General features: G+C 37.4%; 1 protein-coding gene and 1 long non-coding RNA gene across 2 annotated transcripts in view; one reads left to right on the plus strand and one right to left on the minus strand.

Annotated features, from left to right (window-relative positions):
* The window catches only part of NXT2 (nuclear transport factor 2 like export factor 2), a 54,807-nt gene that overhangs the window by 25,360 nt on the left and 5,587 nt on the right, over positions 1-23,860 (minus strand). The window lies entirely within an intron of this gene.
* On the plus strand, positions 16,282-23,276 carry LOC146437414 (uncharacterized). The gene is made up of 3 exons (XR_014852212.1): positions 16,282-16,359; positions 18,942-19,017; positions 22,342-23,276. It is a non-coding gene; the product is annotated as an uncharacterized LOC146437414 (long non-coding RNA).

Genomic DNA, 23,860 nt, shown 5'->3' on the forward strand with positions numbered 1-23,860 from the left:
GTACACTGCAGAGATGCATGAGCTACTGCTACCTCAAACTATTATTTTTATATGGCGTGACACACTGTCAGTAGAGATACTAGCTTAGGTACAAACCCCCAAAGTAACTGTATTTACTGTTTGCTCTGAATAAAAATAATTATATTTTTTAATTAAAAATAAGACCAAGATGTCAAAATGCTCTGTGTGCAATGGTGACTAAAAATCAGATTTTATTATATGAATGAAACAAAAAACCCAGAATGGCTGCTGCAGGTTTTCTTTTCCATAAAGGGGAGTTTAGAGAAAAGGTATCTGACCAAGTAGACAGGCCAGAAAAATGTCAACTGATGCACTGTAGAGAAGCTTGTCACAAACTGTAAATAGTTCTGCTTTGATGTCACAAATAAAGCCATTCATACAGACTGGAATGCTTGGTTAATTGGATGTGACTTTTTCATTGATGTGATATGAAAACTCCCAAGGCAACTTCTGAATTTTATCTAAGACTTCCTTTTCCTCATTTAAAGCTGAATGATTTCCTTCTATGGTTTTATCAATGGGCCAGAAAGGCTGATAAGATTGCTTCCTTCCCCTGTTAGATGTGTTTGGACTTCTGCCATTCTGTCTTGAAAAGTAATACGTTTGATTTCCTGTCCTGGGTAGAGCAACTGCCTTCATTCATAAAATGGAAGATTAACGTAAGCAATTGAAAATCAAGTTAAGAGACAGGTTTGCATCTGAGCTACTCAGATTCCCAGCCATTGCTCCCCAATAATTTATTGCTATATGAACACTGCAAGAGCAGCACGAAGCAAGTGTCTCCTCAGAAGACTGACTGCCGTGAACTATTGCGACCTCTCTCCACGAGGGAGGTGCTATGGGTCTGAAACTCTCCTCCCACCTCTCCCTTATGATTCCACTCTTCTTTGCTCTTCCCCATTACACACTTTTGATACAGAGCTCTGTTCTTATCAGTCCTTTGCACACCAAAATGAAGTAGGTGCGAGGGAGATGAAAGCATGACCTCATTTAATCCTCCACTGTACCTCTCCTGTGAAGGAGAATTTCTAGGGCTGCAGCCAAGTGATTCTGCACTTTTGAGGCATAATAGAAAAACTCTTTCCCTTCCTTCTTCATCCCCTCAGCAGGAAGAATAATTTTGGACTTAACAGAATCTTCAGCATTTATCATAAATGTTCCTACATCCCGTATTGGACCTCAGCCCAACACATGACGAAGTGCAGCAGCAACAGGGAGCTTGACACAGCTCCTGTATATAAATGCTACGAGGCGTGAATCATTAAAGTTATCTGGTTCCTGAACAGAGGCACAAAGGCAACAGCTGTTTTCACAAGATAAACAATATAATATCCTACTGCACCTAAAATAATCAGTCCTGAACTCTTGGATTAAATAAAAAAGACATCTATTGATTAATATAAAGTTTCCATAGTTTTTTTTTGGTTTCAGTTTGAGACATTTAATTTGTCAGACAGTCTTCTAATAGAATTAGCCTCAGTCTGGTGTAGCATTCTCATTTCTTAGCCAGAAACACCTTTTGCAGCACTCAGTGCAATCTGAATTTCATATTCTCACTTCAGAAAGGGAAGTATTTCATTGAGAAGTGATCTCTCCTCACATGGGCAAGACACAGTTCATGACTGCCTCATAGCTCATCAGCCTGGAATGCAAGGGTGATACACCAGGGCTTTTTCACTGCCTTTCTCCTTTGGATCTCCTTCTATTGCAGCAGCATCAGTGAAGCCATCAGTGGTGCCGGCTGCCCACCCTGAGACATATGCCCAACTTGGCAGCTACTCCATGCAGCTTTACTGTGTGCGTTCCCCCGGATGAAAGGAGCCCAAGGTCCATGCCCAGCCCTTCCTACATACCAGTTGGTACATCCCCACTTCTCCTCTAAGTCCTCTTAAATTTTTGTAATTACAGTTCCAACCCTCTGCTCCTCTTTTCCTCTCCTCAGATACTTCCCTTTCATTCATGCCCACCTTCACCCACCCTCTGAATTCTTTCTTGGCTACACTTGGGATCAAAGCACAGTGTGTAGAGCACTGGAGCTGCTCTCTTTATGAGGCTGCACTAGAACTACCAGTATGCCTTTTGTGGTTACTCACCAGCCCTGCTCCAACAAACACTGAGACACTGCAGAGCTCTGGGCATTTCTGGGATTGTCTCAAAAAAACTGTGACATGTTTCCTGCCCATAAAATTAATTTGGGAAGGGTGGAATAGGCTACCTATGCCCATGTCATATTACACAAAAAAATTATTTTCATGCAAGGCTTTTTCTGAGGGGCAGCATCTGCATAACAACACAAATATAATATAAAATGGTCATCCAGGTAACATTCAAAGAAAAAATACACATATATATATGTAATTACAAATACATACATAATCACTTCTATAGAAGTGGATTAATGATTTTGATTTTTAAAATTTCTTAAATTCTATAAAACCTTAGCAAACAAATTAAGAGAGCTCTCCGAACCTATCTGCCTTAGTTTTTCAGAGTGGTTTAAGTTCAGTAAGAAGCATTGATATTTTAATGAAATTTTTAGTAGGAAGAGATTTATAACTTTCAAAAGGGACAGAAATATTTTCCAAATTGATCCATTAAGAAATATTAACAAATGGGTGCAGAATAAAATATTTGCTTCTGTTTTGGATAGCAGCAAAATGGGACCTTTGCAGAAAGTTCATTAAAAATGTAGCATAGACTAAAATCCACAGGTTTTACAGAAAACAGAAAAATGTTCTATAGGAACATTCCTTGGCTAAAGAACTACAAGATTTTATAGAGAATCACAGCCTTTCTTTGTAAATTTTAGACGTATATAAATGAAATATCAATTTTTGTCTATATTGATTATTATGATAGTTGTCACTATGAACTGATATCTATACCCTGATGCAGTGTGTGATTTTCTCTTAGAACTGGAAAGCCATACTTTAAAGAACCAATCAAACTTCCGGGCCTGCAGCTGTATGCTTCTTGTTCTTTATATTGTACAGTAAAATTTTACCTAGGAAGTTCTTTGCCTTTGCTTTTACGTTTGGCAACTTAAATATAACATACAGTAAATATATATAAATGAACATTGCTGCATGTTTGAAACTGAGTCCTGATTTTGCAGCATTAGGAGATATTTTTTGGTTTTGTTTTGCTCCTCTGGGTTATAAAGTTGTCACTTCACAGGCTATTATTTTGACATCAATTCTCAAAGTACACACAACCCCAGAAGTCAGCACTTCTGAGACAGATATGGAGCAGTCTCTGCTCTCCCCAGCTCCACAGCGGATCTGCTCACCTGTCAGTGAACACCTGTGTTTTTTGGAAGATACTGCTGCCAGGCACCAGGGACAGTCTTCAGAGGAGCCACAGCTGTGTGAATGCAGAGGCAGAAGGACAAAACAGATCACAGCAGAATAAATGCAAATTTTGTACACTTTCAAAACCAGGATTTAGAAAGTCATTCTGCCACATTAATTTAATCAGCATGAAACCAAACCTTTCATATAGCCTCTGCTTTTATGAAGCCAGCCAGTAGTTTAATATTGTACTGTACTCTATGGCAATGGGATCAGACCCCTGGTAAAAGTTATGAAACTGAAGAAACAGCTCAAAAGCAAGTTCACCAAGAGAACTTGGGGTTCAGCAAGTTCAGCAAGTGAACCTGGGGGTTTCTTTCCTCAAAATACATCCTCATTCCTTCTGCTATGTTTTAATGCAGCTCATTATATGCCTTATCTTAAATAAAATCAAAAGTGGTAAATGGCCTCATAGATGCCATTACATTATTTGTCTCTCTTTGCTAGAAATTTCTTGATAATTTAGTTCTCCAAAACTTGGCTTTGTATATTGTGATCCTTTTCCTTGTTTCCTGAAGTCCTGCCTAGAGCTGAAAGTTATAGCAGACGCATACAACTCCAAATAAATTGGACACATTGCCTTTCCAGCCACATGTCGGTTAGGAATGTATGGCATTCCAAGTCTCAGAAGCATAACTATCAAAGCTGGAAAATGAAACAACCATGCACATCAGGAATTGCTTATTTAATGATTTCTGTCTGTATGCAGCTTGAAAACCTGTGGAGGCTGTGATTTTCCTTACTTAAATAATTGACAATTATGCCTGAAAATTTACAAATTTTCAGCACAATAATTCTTAGTCCATTGTTTGAATAAATCTTTACACCTTTGCCATTCCAAATGTGTGTTTTGAGAGGTGTTCCCAGAAACGTAGGGTAGACTGGATATTTTTCCTTTGTTGACAAATGACAGATGGGTAATTAGAGTATGCAAGTATGGAAAATTGATTTTATATGTGCTTTATAAGGATTTTTTATTTTAGTATTCTTCCAATTTCTGTCAGTCCTTTGTATCTACTCACTCACATCCTCCTCAGGTATTTCTGTCCTTTCAGAATATCCTCTAAAATTAAAAAAAGTAATCCAAAGTAGCACAATCACCCTCTCTCTTTGAATCAGTCTCTCCTCTTTTCTCTTATAATGCATTCATTTTCAAGCAATGATGGATAGTGAGGTTAGGCTAAGACATTTCCTTGAGTGTTTGCCTGATTGACTTGCTCTTGTCCTGTGTGTACCCTGACTGTGAACAGCAGGCTCTTTAGTTTCTTTGAATATCTTACATCAGTTTTCATTTCCAAGTGTTAGTTGCTTGAATTGTGATAGTATCTAGAAACTTCATCTTTACATACTGGGATATCTCCTGTACAAAGTAATAAACTATAGTCCCTGATAATCTAAGAAAAAAGCAGTGGCTTGCCAAGGCATGATGGTCCACTTGTATTTCCAGTAGATTTTGTTTATCAGCTCCTGAATGTTCCAAGTGATTTTGTTTCCAGCACTTATTCTAGGAGACTATTTCACAATCAAATATGTCACTCTGTCACAAAGTTCCTCCTGCTATTCAGCTGACAATTTCTGTTTCATTTTAAAGTGCAATGTTTCTGTTTGTATTGCCCAGTGCACCTCAGAACAGACCTCCTGGTAAGGGCCACAACAGGATTTTGACTCATTCCTTTATTTGTAAACTGGGCATACATAGAGTTTTTAACTCTGTTTTTCCTAATCCTTCAAGAGCCTTTGTAGATACAGTCTGACATTAGATTTAAAGGCATAATAAATCCCTGGAACAAATCTACTGACAAATACCATTCTACATGAAAGAAAGATTCGAATCCCCAAACTTTAAAAGAAGATGTGCCAGGTCTGAATAAGATAATACGTCTAGTAAGACCATAGTCCTAGTGATCTCACTTCTAAGAACGAATTATTTGATAAACCTAAACCACAGCAGATGGAATCGTTATTCTGTGTGTCTCTGTGTGTCTACTGGTCACTGCATTCTTCAGGCAGAAGAAATCCTGCTTGTGATTAGAGTGAAAGCAGAGTGGCTGCCAAACATCTGTGAGAAATTGAACATTTTTCATTTATAATCTGAAACCTGAGTGGACAACTAGTTGTTGGCCTCTTCTGTCTAGACTAGTGTTGTTCCCCACCCCCAGCTCCATGTATAAGGGTCAGCCAGGAACCTGCAGGACAGAAAGAAAATGGTCCAAAATGACTAACACTTTTTATTCAAGTAATCAGAGTTCACTTCTCCACTCATTCCTTCCACCTTCATCAATGTGTAAGTAAGAGGAAAGCGTGATTTTAGAGTTGACACCTATGAAAATAAAATGCCTGGCACAAGTTCTAAGAAAAGGCATGCCCTGGTTTTAATTCATGTTACGTGGAGCACCTCTTAAAGTGAAAAAGCATGTGGTGAGCTCGAGGCCCCTTGCAGCTATGAGACTGCAATAGGAGTAAGTTCATTTATGCCCTCACTTCATTTACAGTCCTTTCCACATGAAGGTGATTTTCAATCACTTGGAATTTCATCCTTAACTCTTTCTTTGAGCTTTTACCTCTAATAAAACTCTCTCTTACAAAGGACACTGTGGCATGTTAGTTAAGCTTCCCAAATCATGCTCAGGATAAAAAAGTTAATTATTATAGTTCTCCCTTTGACAGACTGGAAAAGTGAGTTATGGCAATATATTTTTAGAAAAAAAGTGGTAAGGAAGGTGTTTAAATTTACATGCCAACATTTCAAATTAAGAGCAACTATAAGTAGTTAGAGGCTGAATTTTGAAAGGTTGATCATTCAGAAACTCAACTAAGTTTAATAACTAATTAATGACACAAGCCTAGCTATAAGACTGCTACAGCCACTGTATCAGTGTGTCCATAATGAATTAAATAAACAGTGTTATATGGGAAAGGTGGAATGATTTGGATCCAGTTAATATCAGCATGAAGCCAGCATAGCACAGTTCGTAGGTCAAGATCTCAACAGCCATGATTCCCAATGAGGCTGGAGTCATGCCACAACAGATCACAGTACCAGTGGCAGGAAGTTGGAGAAACATGGTGCTGATGGCATCTCATATATTTAATCCATTTTGAAAATTTATCCTTTTTTTGCCAATAAGAGCTGTAATTCTACACTTCAGTTTCCTGTTCATCTATGAGATGGAGGCATATCTGCTTGCAAGATGACCCTATTGTTATTTAAATGAAGCATTTAGCATTTAATCATTATAATACAGTTTTGTACTGAGTAGATTAGATACAAGAATTTGTATAGAAACATCTGTGATTAACATGACAAATTGCCTCTTTTTTAGTTCCCATGGGATTAGCTCTACAGAGAACTGGATTTTTTTTCCTTTCAAAAATATTAAGTAAATCTGTGAATTCTATTGTACTTTTATTCACTTCACAGTGCAAATGTTCTGATTCATGGGAAGTGCTTTTTGCTAATAATGACAGAGTATCTAATAGTTTGTGCTAAATCTTTAATCAAATTCCTCCTGTTTTGCTTTTGCACTTGGGTATAAAAACAGAAATGGTTACAGAACTGTGAGCTTGGAGAAAGATCAAAGAGACAGTTAAAAAAAACAAAGCAAGTACCCATAACTGCAATGAATATTGCTGATAAACACATCCCAGTGGGTGTAGAAATCACAGAGTACAGTTATGACCACTCTCGAAGTTTGAGTTGAAACTTGGTATTTGACTGAACAGAGACACAAAGCTTGTAAATACATTACAGATTATTTCTAGTAAAATCAGTTTTTATTACCCTAGAGTCTAGACTGAACTGAGATTGGAATTCAAATCTTCATAGGTATTGTGCATCTAAGAAAGGATAGAAGGAAATCTTGAAGAAACATGGTAATTTTTTCCATTTTACAGGTTGGAAACTAAAACACAAAATGGTTTCAAGCTTAACTCAAACCCCAGTAATTTCTATGGGCTGTAGTTAGACTCTTGGATTACACCCATGGTGTAGCACCTGCCCAGCTGCAGGCAGGACAGTGCAAGGGCGTTGGCAAGATGGGGCAATAATGCTGGTGGCTCTGTGGAATGTGGGATAAGGCAGCAGAGACATTGCTGACCAGCACCACAGAGGGCTGCAAGGATGCATGGAGGACTCCGGGTGATTCTGGAGACATCCCTTAGTTTACTGACAGTGTGTTTTTGTGACTGCCCAGGGGCAATAAAAATTTAAGACTGAGATCATGAGGGAATTTGGCTTTAAGGACACTAAAACAGGTATTTTTTTAACCACATATGATACAACTCAATGTTATATGAGCATTTGACTTTAGATCCAAGCTTCCCATAAAATTCAGAAATAACCAATTCCTCTAGTTTGAGTCCTTCAGAAATCAAACAATTCAGTTCATCCAAACACATGCACATCTGTATGCTTCTTTAGGTCTCTGGAGTCTGCAAAAGTATGGCAAGAAATCCAATAAAAATGTGTGTGACTTCAAGGAGAGTTCCCTGCCAGGTGTGGCTGCAGAATCAGACCTGATGAGGGGCTCCTTTTGCTCTGTCTTCATTTTCCAGAACCCCCCTGGTAGCTTTGGTTCCATGCACATGATCCCAGGTATGTGTCCATGAGCTATACAGACATTCCCTCATCACCCCAAAGTGGGGTGTATTCATGGAAGACTGAGAGAAATTCTCATTCCAGTGATTTAAGAAGACTGCAGTTAATGACCTGAATCCATGACACTGCCAAATGAAACTATATTAAACTAAAGAATTTAGTGTTTCTATACATTCCATTCTTGACTGAAAGTTTGTCAGTCAGCTCACATTTTTGGCAAATACAATGGATTCACAATCATTAGATTTAGTTTTGTATTCTATTGCTTCACTTTAATCACTATTTTGCAAAAAATAGGAATTACTATATATATTGTCATTTTTATTCTCATTTAGTCCACACTGCATTTCTCAATATATTCTTTAAATTTTAAAATTGAAATTCTTCTGTATTAATATTGCATTTCCCATTGTGTTTCCATGTATAAAATCACAGCATTGTTGCTGTATGATTTCTGATTAGTGTGGAACAAAGCACTTGCAAATATGTGTTCAGTGCTCAGTTTTCATCAGGACACACTAGTCCAGCATTTTTAAGCTACAGAACAAATAGACCCTTAGAGGAATAAAGTGCCTTTGCTTGAGATTTTAACCAGCAATATCTAGCCACAGATCCTCTGAAAAATCAACCTGTTTACCCTGTACCTCACAGAAGAGTCTTAAAATCTGCAGGTTCTGCAGACTATGTGGACCATTAAAAACTGCTCAATAGGACAAAAATAGCAAAGTGCAATAGTTTTATTATTTCCATATATATTTCTATAGTGCTCCATATGATTTCTTCCTTTTGCACTTGATGTTCTTGAACTTAAACAACAAATTTTGTAGTCCTGCAGCCTTTGACAGCTGCAGTTGCTCTGCTGCTTTGTTCTTTAAAAATGTCTATCATCATCTTCTTCCTTTAGTATTTTTTGAAATTTCCAGCTCTGCAAATAATTTGCCTTTATAAAGTAATGTAGAGATATGACTAAATATTTAAGACTCAGATCAGGATGTAGCAATTATGATAATATTTAAAATTATTATTTTGATATTCTTTCTATCTTTGACAACCTTCCTCATACTTAGAAGACGTGCTGATCCCCACAAAACCATCTCCAGTAGACAATGTGCTATATCCATAAAATAATGCAATGACATACAGGGTGTGTTTGCAATCGTAGCATGAAAAATGAGCTAACATTGCTTAAATCTTACCAGCTTCTTTTCATCATTTTACTGTCTCATTTAGGAAAGCATTAAAGAATTGAATAATGCAAAAGTATTTTTTAAACTGAAATGTATAGTTTATAGTATTTGCCACTAATGGGAACAAGCAGTACTATATGATGCTTAGCTTAGTCAGAGAAAAACTCGTGATTTACCGTAAGCTTTAAGTCAGACATTCAAGTGAAATCTGTAAATACTGTTTCCAACAATTCTGAGGCCATCAATCCTTCCTTAAAATGACACACCAATCGACGTCATTCTTTTCAAATTAGGATTTTCTTCACTTCTGTCTGGGCCTTGAAGGTTACATTATGCATGAATGTGTATAAACGACACCTATTTCCATATTACACAAATGCTCATTCTATTTCCTCTGAAAGTCTACTCCACATGTACAGTACTTTTATTTTGCATTGATTTTTAATATAAATTTGTTCAACTCCAGATTTTTAAGCCATCTGCTTGCCTTATACAATTTATTCTAGTGCATTTACTCATTTGTTTTAGCCATAGACACCATATGAGCACACACTCAACTCTTCACCACTGCCCTCTGCCACAGCTGCCACCTTCCCCTCCTGTGTTTGCAGCTCACTGGAGCTCTGGTCTTGCAGCACCAAAGGCTTCAGAGCATCATGTGGGCCCCTCAGTGGGATCTGTAAGTCCCAGACTTTTCCCAGCAGGACAGGGGAAGGGGAAGCAGGGGAAGCTTCACCCTCTTGGCAGTAAAGCCTGCAGAGCTCTGTACAGCTCAGGCTGCTGCTGCAATAGTACAGAGTTATACAGAGAGCACCCATTGTCTGGGGTTCCCCTGCAGCACGGGAGCACTGGGGGTGAGTCTCACTGCTCACCCTGGCAGATGAGTCTACATTCTCCATATACAGTCCCATTTTATTCCACTAAGTATAGCCACAGATTTGAGGACCGCAGCTAAAAACAAGCCTATGAGAAGTTTTAGATGTTAAGAGCTTGGACAAAGTTCAGATGACTCTGTTCTGCCTGACAATTTGTTTTATGCCATCTGTCTGTAGTAAGCACTTTTTTAAAGTGGGTTGAAGTACCTCCTTTCCTACTAGTACTCTAGTTCAAACCTCCTCATGTAAATCTTAGTCTGCCCTCAGTTTGTTCTTGCTAATCAGGCATTCTTGGAACAATACAAACACTTTTGTATTTTTAGCACACATTATGTCTTTTCCATCTGCAAGACACTTGTTTAAGCTACTTCCCTTTTCTACTGGCTAAGCTATTTTACTATTCTGTATTAGTTAAATGGATTTATTATCATATTAGAATTTGAGATGATATTAGGACTTCTGACTTCATAAAACAGGCCAAAGATGCAGGATAGCAGAAACAAAATTAAAATTTAAGTTAGTTTCTTTTACACTTTTAGCATTTGTTCTCACTGGAACAAAACATGACTTCATCACAGCTTAGCAATTTAAGAAACTATTTCCTATAGAGGAAGGCCAACGCACACAACAGATGCTGAACATGGTGCAGTGGTAGAACAGGCCAGCATTTTGACCTGTGCAGTGGCCACCTCTGAGGGCAGGCAGAGAGAGAAGACAGGAGTAGAAAGAAAAGGAAGAGGCAGCAGTAGAGGTGCTATGTACCCTGGGGGACTCGCAGGTCATAACAACTCGCTAATCATCTGCCTAACCCACCTCCTGCTAAGCTGACACTGCGCTTCAGTTGATAATACAACTTCTCAGCACTGTGTTTCAGAACAAGTTGTACTTGGCAGACTGCCATGGTGCTGAGTGATCCTTCTCCTGCGGGATTCCAGAGCTTCCACAAACACAACAGGTCACTTTCTACTAATATGACATAAAAGAAAGAGATTGAAAATGTCAGTGTTGATATTGGCTGCCTGATGAAATCAGTATGCAGAACCAAGCTCTGTTTACAAGGCCAGAGTTAAAGGGAACTCATGTAACTCCCTCTGCCCCCTGAGCTTCACCTCTCCCACGCACAGACAGACTCAACACCACACTGAACAGCTGGCTGGGGCCTGACCAGAATGGCCACAAAGTAATGAATCTGGACCATTTTTAATGAGCAGGCATCTAGTTTAGGATGAGAATGGCTGATTATCAAATGCTTCATTGTCCTGCTGCACAAGCAAAACCAATACTTGATGTCTGAATATTACGTATGAATGAGGAGAATGGCATACAAATCAATTTATTTTAAGGGATAAGGCAGCAGAGGCAGCACTGTGTGAGCTGCTTACATCACCCTTCTCATTTTCTCTCAGGGCCTTCAGAGGAAATATTTCTGTAGGCAAGAAGGCAGACCAAGGCTCTAAATCACACAGTATTAGGCTTCTCCACTGAGACTACCAACTGCATTTTTAAGAAAAGCCAAGCTGTGACGTGTATCAGCTGAATAGCAGCCTAATGTTAGTTAAACTTACTGTTAGCATGTGCCAAAAAATGCCAGTGCTCTTGCCTGTCAGCTCCTGCCCCCACATTCCCAATCTCTTCTGTCTCATGGAATAGTCTAAAGATTTTGACATCCTATGTCTGAATTCCTGCCATAGAAATTAAACTGTTTGCTTATGTCTTACAACTCCAGTACTTACAAAGCAGAAAGCCTTGCTCAATCTCAGCTGCTATACCAACAGAGAGCCTTCTGGCCATCAAGTCTGTGAAACTTTGCTTCACAAATACTTTTTCTTTTTTTACCAGATACCACAGTGACTTCTTCTGTGAAAAAAAAAGGCTTCTTCTAATGGTACTTCCTCAGTCCTCTCTTCCTGATTTTTTTCCCCTTAACACCTAGTTCTTTCCAACATTAATATCACACCATATGCAGGGAACTGCATAAGGAAAAGTTCAGAGTGTGCATAGAAGACAAAGTGGATATTCAGCAAAGCAGTCTTCTAAAATAAACTTTGCATCTTCATTTTTGAAGTGATCTTGTGGGGGTTTTTTTGTTAACAGCAGTTTATTATTTGTAGAAGAAGGATATTCTTACTGAGCAGAATCACCACTAATAACTCAAAGAAAAAATTACTTTCAAAGCCAGAAAATATAACTGAAAGGAACATTAAACCTTGCCAAAAGCCTTCAAAATTAACATGGAAAAAAAAGTACTCTGTGAATGGAGATTATGGATGAAGTGGTGTTCAAATCTAGATACAGAACTGAATACCAGGTATTTTTTTCTCATGAAACGTATTTCTGAATTAAAAAGGAAAGGAATCACATATCTGTTGCCTTATCTAGCTCTTGAAGCACAGCAAATTTTCAGCTTGCAGCAAGTAGCAATGGGGCACTGAGCAATCTGATCAGTGGTAGCTGATCCAGCTAGTGGTAGTTGATCTAGCTGTGGTAGGACACCAACAGACAAACAGAAGATTCTTAGTGCTTGTGTTCCTTAATACCCACCTGTACTTGTAAGATGGTCTTGTTTATTTCTTTCTTTCAAGCCTAACTCATAATCTGTTATCTTTGATTCAGTAGTGTGTCTTTACCAAAAAAAGCAAATGGCATTTCTGACAGCTAAGAATCTAAATTAGACCTGCAGTTAAATTTTTGTCAACTTTCATTTATGTATTGCATTCAAAACCAACAATTCCTACAGAGCTTTGTCTTAAGTTAAACTGAAAAGTTATTCTGTTGGATCTTGCAGCATGGTTTGGGTAACAAATAAAAATACAGTGCATTCCTGTAGGGAAGTTTTGATGTGAATCATTCTATTTTAAAAAGGTGTATTAGAAGAACATGAATCACTGTTTGCTCTATGAATATTCCAGCACATTGTAGGTACAAGTATTACTCATTCAGATGTGCAGTAACTTCACTAAAACATTCCATTCTTAAATATTTTATCCATAGACACATTCTCGTCCTGGAATTTGTAAGTTCCTTACTTTAGGAACAGACATCCCATTCTGTACATACTGATAGAAACAAAATCACTGTAAGCAAAATAGTCCATTCAGTACTGCCAGGTGCATGGATATTTTTTCTCCTTGTATTCTGCCCACACAGACTGAAAGCGCTCAACCCCATTTGATCCTGGAAATGAAACATTACCAGCCCAGGTTAACATTTAAATGGGAGATCAGAAAATACAGAATCATGGCTGATGAAGAACAAAGAATTGTGACTAATTAGTCAAGAAATGTTATGCCTCATATATCAAAAGATTGACTTTTAGTCCTACTGTTGCTGCTAAATTGATCACATAAGTAAAAGAAAACAAGAATGATTAATTTGTATGCTCTAGAAATGCAATCATTTCACAGATAAATGTTCTCTTTCCTTTCTAGAAAAGACAGGCAAGAAAATATCATTATATTTTATTTCTTCCTTCCTATATCAATTCATAGTGAATAAATCTATAAACTGATTTAGTTTTCAAAACTGAAAATACAGTGTTGGCAGTTTAGTTTCAAGCAAAGATATACCTTTAGCAAAGAAAAAAGGAAAAAGTATTTCAAAAACATGTAACACTTTCTTAACCTAAGCCACTGTTTACAGATAATCACCAAAAATAGTCTATCAAAATACAACTAAAATTGTCTGCAACTGATTTTAGCCTAAAGGTTTTAATTGTAAACACTTTGCCTCTGTATTAGGATGTATGAAAATGGAAATGATCATTACTTGCCAACAAGATGGAAGAAACACAAAGTATGTTATTATAATTAGGGAGTTGTACCCTCTTTCTACAAAAACAAAAATAGAGTTTCCCCCTCTATAAAGAGATACAAATATTTTATACTTTAGCAATTATAAACGTATTAGTACATAACATTCTTCATTCCAGTGATTGAATGCAAGGTAAATACAGCATTTGAAATGCCACTCTTTTCTATCAACAATAAATTACTTGTTCAGTTCACTACTAGGCAAATAGTGCTTCGATACAGCCTGTTGGAAAAGTAATTGGTAATAAAATACATTTAAAGATTTTGAAGGGGCTGATCCTACCAGCATGTCTGAGCAGAGCACAGCAGCTTTGTGAATTAAGTTCACATTATAAGGTGTAAATGCTGGATTCTCTAGACATCTGCAGAAGATGAGATGGGATCTCCCTAACAGGAGCCTCTCAAAATTAGATTTGTCCATCTTTATATAGAACCTAGAAGGAAATTAAAAATCAAGGACCTCTATCTGTCAATTTTAATTGTTTATATTGACCTTAGTTTAGTTAACAGTTTAGTTTATGTTAATTTTGGTTGATTTATTAGCAATTTTTATTTATTATCTATAAAATATTAGAAAACTATTCAGCTGCAGTTTTGCCAGGATAAAAACCACCCCAGAAAGTTTACAGTGACATTCTTACATATTGTTAACATATTTTCACAATTAAGACTTTTTCCAGTCTTTTGTATAATTATTTATGTTTGGGAGTATATGCATCACTAACACCAGACTGGGTTCTGTGGACCTCTAAATAACATGTTTCTCATTACTTCATTGCTGTTACACAGTCAGTGGAAACAGGCCAGGATAGATACCTATATCGTTGCACCAGAGCTGACTTGGTGTAAATGTCCAGTTTTTAGTTAATAAAAAAGAGAACTTATTTTTAGTTTTAAAGAAATCGTGCTTCTGAATTCAGTTACTCTTGCAAATTCTGAAATATTTTACAAAGCCAGAGAAAGAAGTTGACTTCCAGAGCGCACTGCTGCTGTCCTGTGCCTACAGCTGGCTGCACTCCCACCCTATCTATTGACTCACTAACTCAGTGCCCTCTGTTACTCCTACAAAATCTTGTTCTTGCGTGCGAGACACCAGTTTAGGGTTCTCTCAAACAATACATTTCTAGAGTCTCATTTTGGTTGTCAGGTTATCACCTGTGAACTCCCTACAAATATTTAAAAAACAAGCCAGGACAGTTGTGTTGACTCAACACTGTCAGCACCTTTTGGTCAGGTAATGCTCACAAGGGGAGTCTCTCTCATTAAAAACACTGCCAAAGGGCCAAATTCTTGCCCATTCTGGCAAGCCAGAAGAACAGCGCTGTCATATGCTTTAAAATTTAGAGAAATGTATAAATCTTTGGCACTCTTACTTGCCCCTGCTTGCACAGGCAGGTTCTAACACCCTTTATCCCCTTCAAATGAAATCCTAAATGCATGGGATCACAGACAAATGAAGGCCACTTACCAAAATCTCTCTTTCCTTTTTACAATTCTAAATATCTAAGTCTAAAATCTGAATGTAATTTCATCTTAGTATTTTCATGCATCAATTGTTACATATGCACAATCATTCCAATTTGTACAGACAGATCATAACCAATTATTGTAGCATTCTATAGATTTAACAGCAAGCCCAGAAATGTACCAACAGCTATGAAAATAAAGTGCATCAATTATTACATGAGACTTTAGACAAGCAAGTTCAGACTTCATATTAAAAAACATCCATATTTGTAAAAAATTTAGAAGACTTCATATTAAAAAACATCCATATGTGTAAAAAAGTTTCGAAGATGGTCCTGAAAAATACAGTTATTATCAGAGATTTAGCAGGGTAGGCTTTCCTACTGTATTGGAATAAAAAAGTTACAGTCTTTCTCACCTATTCTTCAATTTTAAATAAATTTATATCTGACTTTCAGCAAAGCAGCTTTAGACATTACCAGTTTTCAGTGCTTTCATATCCTAACCAGTTGGGTTTTTCAAACTTTTAGAAATATTTCATGTACCATTAATCAAGATTTCATTTCACAAATACGATCCTAGAAAAAGCACACACTATCGTATTTGCATGAAGGCACCAAAGTTCAGAGATAAGGCAGGTGACAAATTGACAGAAATAGCCAGTTTCAAGGTACAAAACTTTCAATGGAACACAAATACAAATTGCAAAATATTTCCTGTCTCTTTTAAGTGATCTTACTTTCCACAAAGCTGCTCTAGATTTATTATGCAGCTTCCAATGAGTCTCAGAAGGAAGTTACTCATAGTATAAGTAACTTCCTTGCAATGAAAGCACAGCTTTGCCTCCCTTTTTGCTCTAAAAGCGTATGATAGAATTCTCTTTCCAATGCTTGCAGATGGAAAACGAGCATGCAGAAGCACAGGACTCCACCCTGGCCTCCCAGTTCAGGCTGCACCCACTCCCAAAATAGTAGTGCTTGTGCCATGCAGCAGTTCACTCCCAGCAGCTCTAGTGGAGGACTGTAGACACATGGAGAGTACTTTAATAACTCTGTGAGTAGTAAAAATATTAATTTATATTTATAATTGGATTTAAAAAACAAGCATGTTTACCTAAGAAACGTAATAGTTGTTTACAGGAACTTTGAGAATGAATACAATTAAACACATATTTTATCTTGCCTATGCAAATATGAGCAGCCTTCAGCAGTTGTCTTTGTTTTCTGTACTTATTCATTACTCCAACATGTAATTATTTTAAAAATATCACAATGACATGATGTTGTTGCAGAATATTATCTGGTACTCATTTGAAAACTAATCTCTGTCAGCTTTTCCCAGAAGAAATAAAAGAAATGAGACTTTCTATGACTAAACCCCACCCAAAGTAACATTTCTTCTACTATATAGCAAGTTCCTTCACTCCAAAAATTTGGAAATACATCAAAACCTCTCTAAAAATACCTTGTTTCTTTTTCCACACAAGAGGCAAAGATAGTTTAAGTGATTTAAGTGTGAATATAATCCAGCAACTAATTATCAACATTATATTACACAATCTTTCCAGAAAACACCAAAGCCGTCAGGAGATGATCCCTAATTGCAGATAGATTTGTCATACTATTCCCAAAAGATATTATGAAACACTGTTCTGTTTTTTTTAAATCTTCATATTTATGATAGATAATAATGTTAACTTCATTAATGACACTTAAATCTTATTTAAGGCAACTACTTTGCAGAGCTTTTAAATATCCTTTATAGTTTCTTTTGGCTCCTAACGTAAAAAGAAGTGCAACACTGGTTGATAAACAGGGGAGCAATTTCGAGAGACAGCAGCTTTGCTGGATCACAGACATTCAGAGTCTTGTGTAACTAAAGGACAAATTCCTCCGAAGCAAGTGCTTTTCAGATCTACACACACCGGCATGGCTGAATATCTCATGGACCCAATAATATGGTGTTTACTTTGACAAAGATGAAAAACTGTTTTCAAGACAGAGAAATGTAATGAAATGGCAGAGGATGTGTTTCTCAGCTGGGTAGGAACACAAGATTTCTGGATGAAGATAAAAGGGTTTTGACTCTATCAATACAGCAAAATAAACAGGAGTGGAAGAAAGGATTTTATATTGAAAATTTCCATGCAACTTTTATTTTCCCCAGATTCAGAAACTTACTCTCCCTTTTATCTTCAGCAATGTCAATGTTAAATTATTCTCTCTAATTTTTTATGTGTGGAAGATTAGGTTGATAGCTATGTCAATGACAGATCAAACCATCAAAAGAAATAAAATCTTCTGTATTTCAAAGAAGCTTTGGAAAAACGAGAAAAATCAAATTCAGTCTAATAAAAACTATTATACTTTTGGGACTACAATGTGGTTTGAAAAGTTTGAAAAGTATCAACAAAAGTGAATTTTACATCACATCCCAATTGTCAGAATTTTAAGGAAATTTAAATTCAGAAAAAATGCAATTTCAAAAGTGCAATGATTATACTCTCCTTGTAAAGGTCTGTCTTTCTTATATTGGTATTAACTAATGGACTAACAGACTTTAAATAATTTTGATTGATTCTGTGCAAATCATATCAAATTTTTGTCAGCACTGCTATTAATAGACTTTATCCTTTTACCTTTATCTTCCCATCTCAGTTTTCTGCAATTCTTTATTTTCAGCTTATTTGAAGCATAATTTCTGGGGTTTGTATTTGTATTGTAGTTATGATAGAACAGACACTTTCTTATTTTTTAAAATTTTTATCAATTTTCCTCTAAATTTTTCTTTACAAGTAAAACATCTAAGAGTAAAAAACATCAGACAGGGAAACATATGAAAGGAAAGGTATCAAGCCATTAATAATAACTAAAGTATATTTACGTTACTTTAATACTCTATCCCACTGTCAAACTTTGCACTTTTCCTTTTGTTGTAATGGGAATGCAGATGAAAATTCAAGACAAAAAGCTTTCCTAATTGTAATGCCACAGACCGTTAGTCCAAATTTAACCTAACCACCGAATGAAGCTGGGATCCAATTCCAACAGTGAAATATTTCCTTAACACCGGAGCAAGCACAACTGCAGGACTGACTCAGCGATAATCATCAAACCTACCCAACCACGGACATCCTTTCTCACAATAAGATGAATTTTTGTTACACATCTTCCGTTCAAGTATAGACTAGGGCCAGCTCTGCTCAGTTTCTGAGATATTACATGATCCTTCCTCAAGCAAAAAAGCATTTAAATGAGCATCCTTTCTTAACACTGAAGTGATGAACATGTTACCTCTTGCTAATTTGTGATTCAAATAATGAGATATTGCTCATTTCTGAAGTTTTGTTAGATTTATGTACCTTTTCCACTATTGCAGCAATTGCAGCCTGCATGAAATGAGACCCTAAATGAGACTCTAATACTACAAAAAAGTTTTTCAATACCTATATATATATATATTAATTACAAAGATGTAATAGTATACATGTAAGAAACCAAATTATTACCTCAAGCCCTATTATATACTCAATGCTATCACTGGTTATCTAATGACTAAATCTATTAATTTAGATATCCATAATTTATAAATTCTATATTAATGTTCTTTTCTGTTCTGAAGTACTTGCTCCCTAGTGAAGGTACCTTGCACATGGATATTGGGCATTACTACACAGACCCACTGGCAGACCTGAACTCCTGTTACACTGAGGTAAAACAGCCCTGGAAAATAAAGTCACAAATCACTCATCCAGTTCAGAAGACATTCTGGCTCCACTTGTACTAATATTTACCCTTAAGATAGCAGCATAAAGATAAGAGGATCATCAATTTTTAACACAAAGAGAATTGCCATATAACCTAGGATTAATATTACTGCTTAGTTGAGTTATTTATTTGATCTTAGAATGTGAAGGAAAAATTAAGCGTGGCTAAAATATATTAAGAACAGGCAAACTACTAAAGATCTTCCTTACCTCTTCCCTACATATTCTAATGCCACCAGTTCCTGTTTTATTCTCTCAGTTCCAATCTTTCTACTAGGAAAATGACCCTCTTTCTCTGTGGTATTCTTAATTGGTAAGAAAATATTTTTGTCTTCCTTCTTTCATCCTTATTTTCCCTTAACTTCTCAGGTTCCATAGTCGTCTAGAGATTTTAAATTACCCTACAGATCAGTGACACTTTGCTGTTAAATAGGGTTAACGAGGTCATTTTGACAGGACCAGAAGTAATGTTTGTTTTGAAACCCTGTGCTCTGTTTAAATCTGTTTATTTCTGCACTAAGTCAAGGCACTTTGAGCTGTCATGATGACTCAGAGCAAAGTTGCAAAGCCTCAGTTCTACAAAGAGATTAGTCACTTTGTTTTTTTGCACTGAGCTGCTCTGAGTCAGCTGTAAATTGTTGCACATCGAGTACCTGGGTACAACTTCAAATGGTGCAGGTAACTTCAGTGCAAATTCCTGAAAGAAAAGCAGCCTCTGTGTATCTGAGCAAATGATTGACTAAATCTGCCTTCTCCAATATAAAACTGCATTTGACTATGAAAGAAATTAGAACTGTGTGAATATTGATTTATGTTTTCTCCCTCAGCCAAGGAGAAATTCCAGAATTAGCAGGCCGAGTTTAATAAACTCTGAGTATACTAAACAATCAGCTGAGCAGTGCTCTTTATTCATTAACTATATCAGATATTAAAAATTTAGACATCAAAAGGTTTACTTATTTTGTCTAAATCTATGAATGTGAACTATAAACTTAATAAATACACTAACACAAGTTGTCTTCCTAGGCAGCAATACATCCTGATGCTTTTTAGAGAAAAAGCCCTCAAGACACATCATAGAAGAAAACTGTAACATTTCTCTGACCCACTCATCTCTGTTAATGTTTTCACATGGGTCCAAAGAGAAGAATGTAAAAATAATATGAAGGCTAAGAGTAGTGAACTTTTTGAGAAGGAGGATGACCCAATCCTCTTGTCAGTTATAACAAAATAGTGTTGCTCTAAGGACATTTTGAGTTATTTACACCTGTATGAGGCCTCTATTTGTTCTCCTGTCCTAATAGTATAGTTACCTTACCATAAAGGCTGTCCTTACTAATTTTTCTTTTCTTCAAACAATTTGACTCATGCTGCTGTTTTACTGGGCATTCAGGAGGCCATAGTATCCCTTCTATCCATAGCACAGTAAAGAACAAGCAAATGCCCATGTCTTGATTCAAACTAAAATAATAATGTCACTAAAAGATTTTCAGGGAAAACATTGTGTCACTTATTTTTATTTCATTTATTTTCTAGAGGAAGTACTATAGCCAGTGCTCCTCAAATGAGCAATCTTTGTATAAAGGGATCCCATCAAATACATATTTTCCTGTTCTTGTATTATTATTATTTATTTTTTATGTTGTGATAATTTTGCTAAGTATTATGCTAAGCATATATTCAGGTCATTATGGTGCTTATTGTACAAATACAAAGAAATAACACTGAACTGACAACAGTACTAAGTAACAGAATGTTCTATTACTGACAGCACAGTAGTAATGGAAGTCCTGAAAAGCATTAAGTGATTGATTCTGCCCTGATGCAAATATTTACACACACTCTTTCCTCTCCCCTACTCTCACTCACATCAAGCCACAGTTATAGGCAAAAATTACCCCATTTTCCAAAATGCATCAGTGTCAAAAAGCATTGATTTAGTCTATACTGATATATTAAAAATAAATATAATCTAAAACAAATAATATAAATGAAGTCACAGCTATTTAGAAAGGCAGGAGAGATAACGTCTCTTCTCAGAGCTCCACAAAACTGTGATTAATCCCACGGAAGCAGACTAAGCCTTGTTCACTGGTCCCATGTTATGTAAAGTTTATCAGTTTTACTTCTACATCATAAGGGTGTATCTTACAGAATGAACGTTGGCTTCCTAAAAAAACACTGGCACATTATAATTTTCATAATTATGATAACTCATTAATCAGTCTATTCGTAACTTTTTGTAAAAGTGATGGAAAGCAAAGTTTGGCAAGCATAAAAGATTAGCAAGAATAACAACTGAGTATCAGGAGACAGCAAACACTCAGAGACAATCTCCTGTCCTTTCAATTTATTGTAACATGCTTTTTCTCCTGGCTTTAATATAAATTAGCTTTTTTTGTAAAAAGTTTTAGTTGCTGTGAAAACTACTTGTGAATCTGTAAAAGTGCTCTCTGAAGAACAAATGTAAGTGTAAGGATCATACAGAATGGAATTTCAGGTTACATACTTAAAATTAGATTGCACAATCTATATCTGTGCTGGTGAGCAGCTACTCACCCAAGCTGTCCTACAGGCTAAACTGAGCAAATTGGTATTTCCTCATACATTTCCTCCTGTATTGACAGGGGCATAATTTGTCCCTTAAGTAAATGGTTCAGGTAAAATCGTCTGAAAATTTCACTATAAAAGTGTAGATGTTTAACACTGAAATAACCTATTTCCACACACTATCCTACCTACTATAGGTTCTCCTTCTTCGTAAAACAAGAAAGAAAAAAAATACTATTCACTGCCAGGCTTTACAAAGAATTACTATTACTACCAAATTAGGGATTCTAAATGCTTGATTCCTAGCTGGCTACCAGAATCATTAACCTCTTTAGAGATCAAGAACAATGGACCTTTGCATTGCTAGCTGATCTAATATTAACAATTGAGTACTTTAATCTCAATTTTATTTACAGGTAAATCACTGTTCATCTGCAAAAACTGCCGCCTGAATCTGTTAGAAGTCATTGCAGAGCTTAATTAGCTAATTGGCTGATTATTTGATTAAGCTATTCTTAAATTCCTAAGTTTAATTGATGAAAAGTTTATTTTTGTTGGTTTGCATGTGAGTGCAACTCATTTGTTTAACAAATGTGCAAGAACTTAGATTTGTCTAATCATATTCTACTTGGTGATTATTGCCAAATCTGCCTGGAATCAAACTGGAATGGTCCTTTGCAAGTCATGTATGTGTTATATATATTCTCTCCCTGTGACAGATCTGCTTCCTATAGGATGAAAAGCAAATGCCCAAGGAACAAGAATTAGTTTCAGAGCTGGCAAGTGAGTAGAATATCTCACCTACCCACACATGAGCAGAAAAACAATGCTCTGGACATCTGACAGTTACAGAGCTCTGCATGGACATAGTAAGACATTCCTGTATTCTATGCCACCACCCTTCCTGAAAGCTGTGCTGAGGGCACTAAATTAATGAGCCAGCCTCAAAGAGACATTATTTCCTTCCATGAGCAAGTGGAGAAGTGGGGGGAATTTGGGTCGGAAGCAAACATAATCACCATTCTGCTCCCTTCTGTGTCAGCACAGGGAGCTGGCTGGACATGAAGGAAGGAACGTGCTCCATCTGGCAGGGGCTGATGGCACACTCCCCACTTGTGCAATTCTACAGCTCAGGGGAAATATGATTCAGAGGCTGCCTCTGAATCATGACTTCTCACTGAGCTCCTCTGAACGGGCAGGGCCGTGTTTTGTCCCATCCTGGAACAGATCCGGCTCACCCTGTGTTCTCAGGTGTGTGAGCAAGCACTGACTTTGTGAGGGGCACCAAAGCACTGGGCACTACTTCCCTTTGCAATAATTAAACCAGGCTCACATATACTAACGAAAAGGCAACCTCTCTCTGCCAATGATTTCAAACAGTAAAGAAGTGCATTTAGTATCTGTGTTGTCCGAGATGTCTGTAGTGCCATGCTACACATTTAAGATAATTCCTAACAAGCCGATAAAGGTATATTCATCGCAAGTTTGGGAAGCGGAGACTGCGGATTTACGGCATTCCCACAGCCAGGGGCACTCCCTGGAGCTCGCTCCGGGAGCGCCAAGCGGGACGCGGTCCGTCCGTCCGTCCCCTCGCGGGTCTGGGGGCGATCCCACTGCCGCCCGGCGCCCTCCCAGCGGGACGGGCACAAAGCCACGTCCTCGGCACTCGCCAGAAGGGCCGTGACCCCTCAGACAGAGCTGCCGCCCAGGTGCCAGAGCCTCTCCCTGGGAGCGGGTGGCAGCGCGGGAACAGCGGAGCCAGCGGTGGCCGAGGGGAATGATCCGCTCACACTGGTGGCAGAGCTGCAAGCGGAGGGAGAGAGGTGAAGGAGCATCCAGAGGGAGTTCCAGAAAGAGACTGGTGGAACCAAGCTCTGCCCTCCCTGAAATGGAAACAGGGACGACCACCAGACAAAACCCATAGCCACGCTTTTCCCCCTTCTTAAATACATTACCCCTGAGACGCTGGCACCGTGCCGGCTGGCATTGGCTATACTGGACATGGGAGAAACTTCTGGTAGCTCCTCACAGAAGCCACCCGTGTAGCCTCTACCCCCAGCGACCCAAACCTTACCTCGCAAACCCACCACATTCCACCCCTCACCTCTGGGAAGCATATGTTTAAGAATTATCATTAAAATACACATTCATCACAAACTTCATTTACATCAACCATAAGAATTCCCCACATGAAAATCAAAATAACATCAACACAACACCAACAGAAGTGGGCAAGTT

This window comes from Lichenostomus cassidix, chromosome 4A (assembly GCF_008360975.1).
Source record: "Lichenostomus cassidix isolate B80296 chromosome 4A, HeHo_3.0, whole genome shotgun sequence".
Taxonomy (NCBI): Eukaryota; Metazoa; Chordata; class Aves; order Passeriformes; family Meliphagidae; genus Lichenostomus; species Lichenostomus cassidix.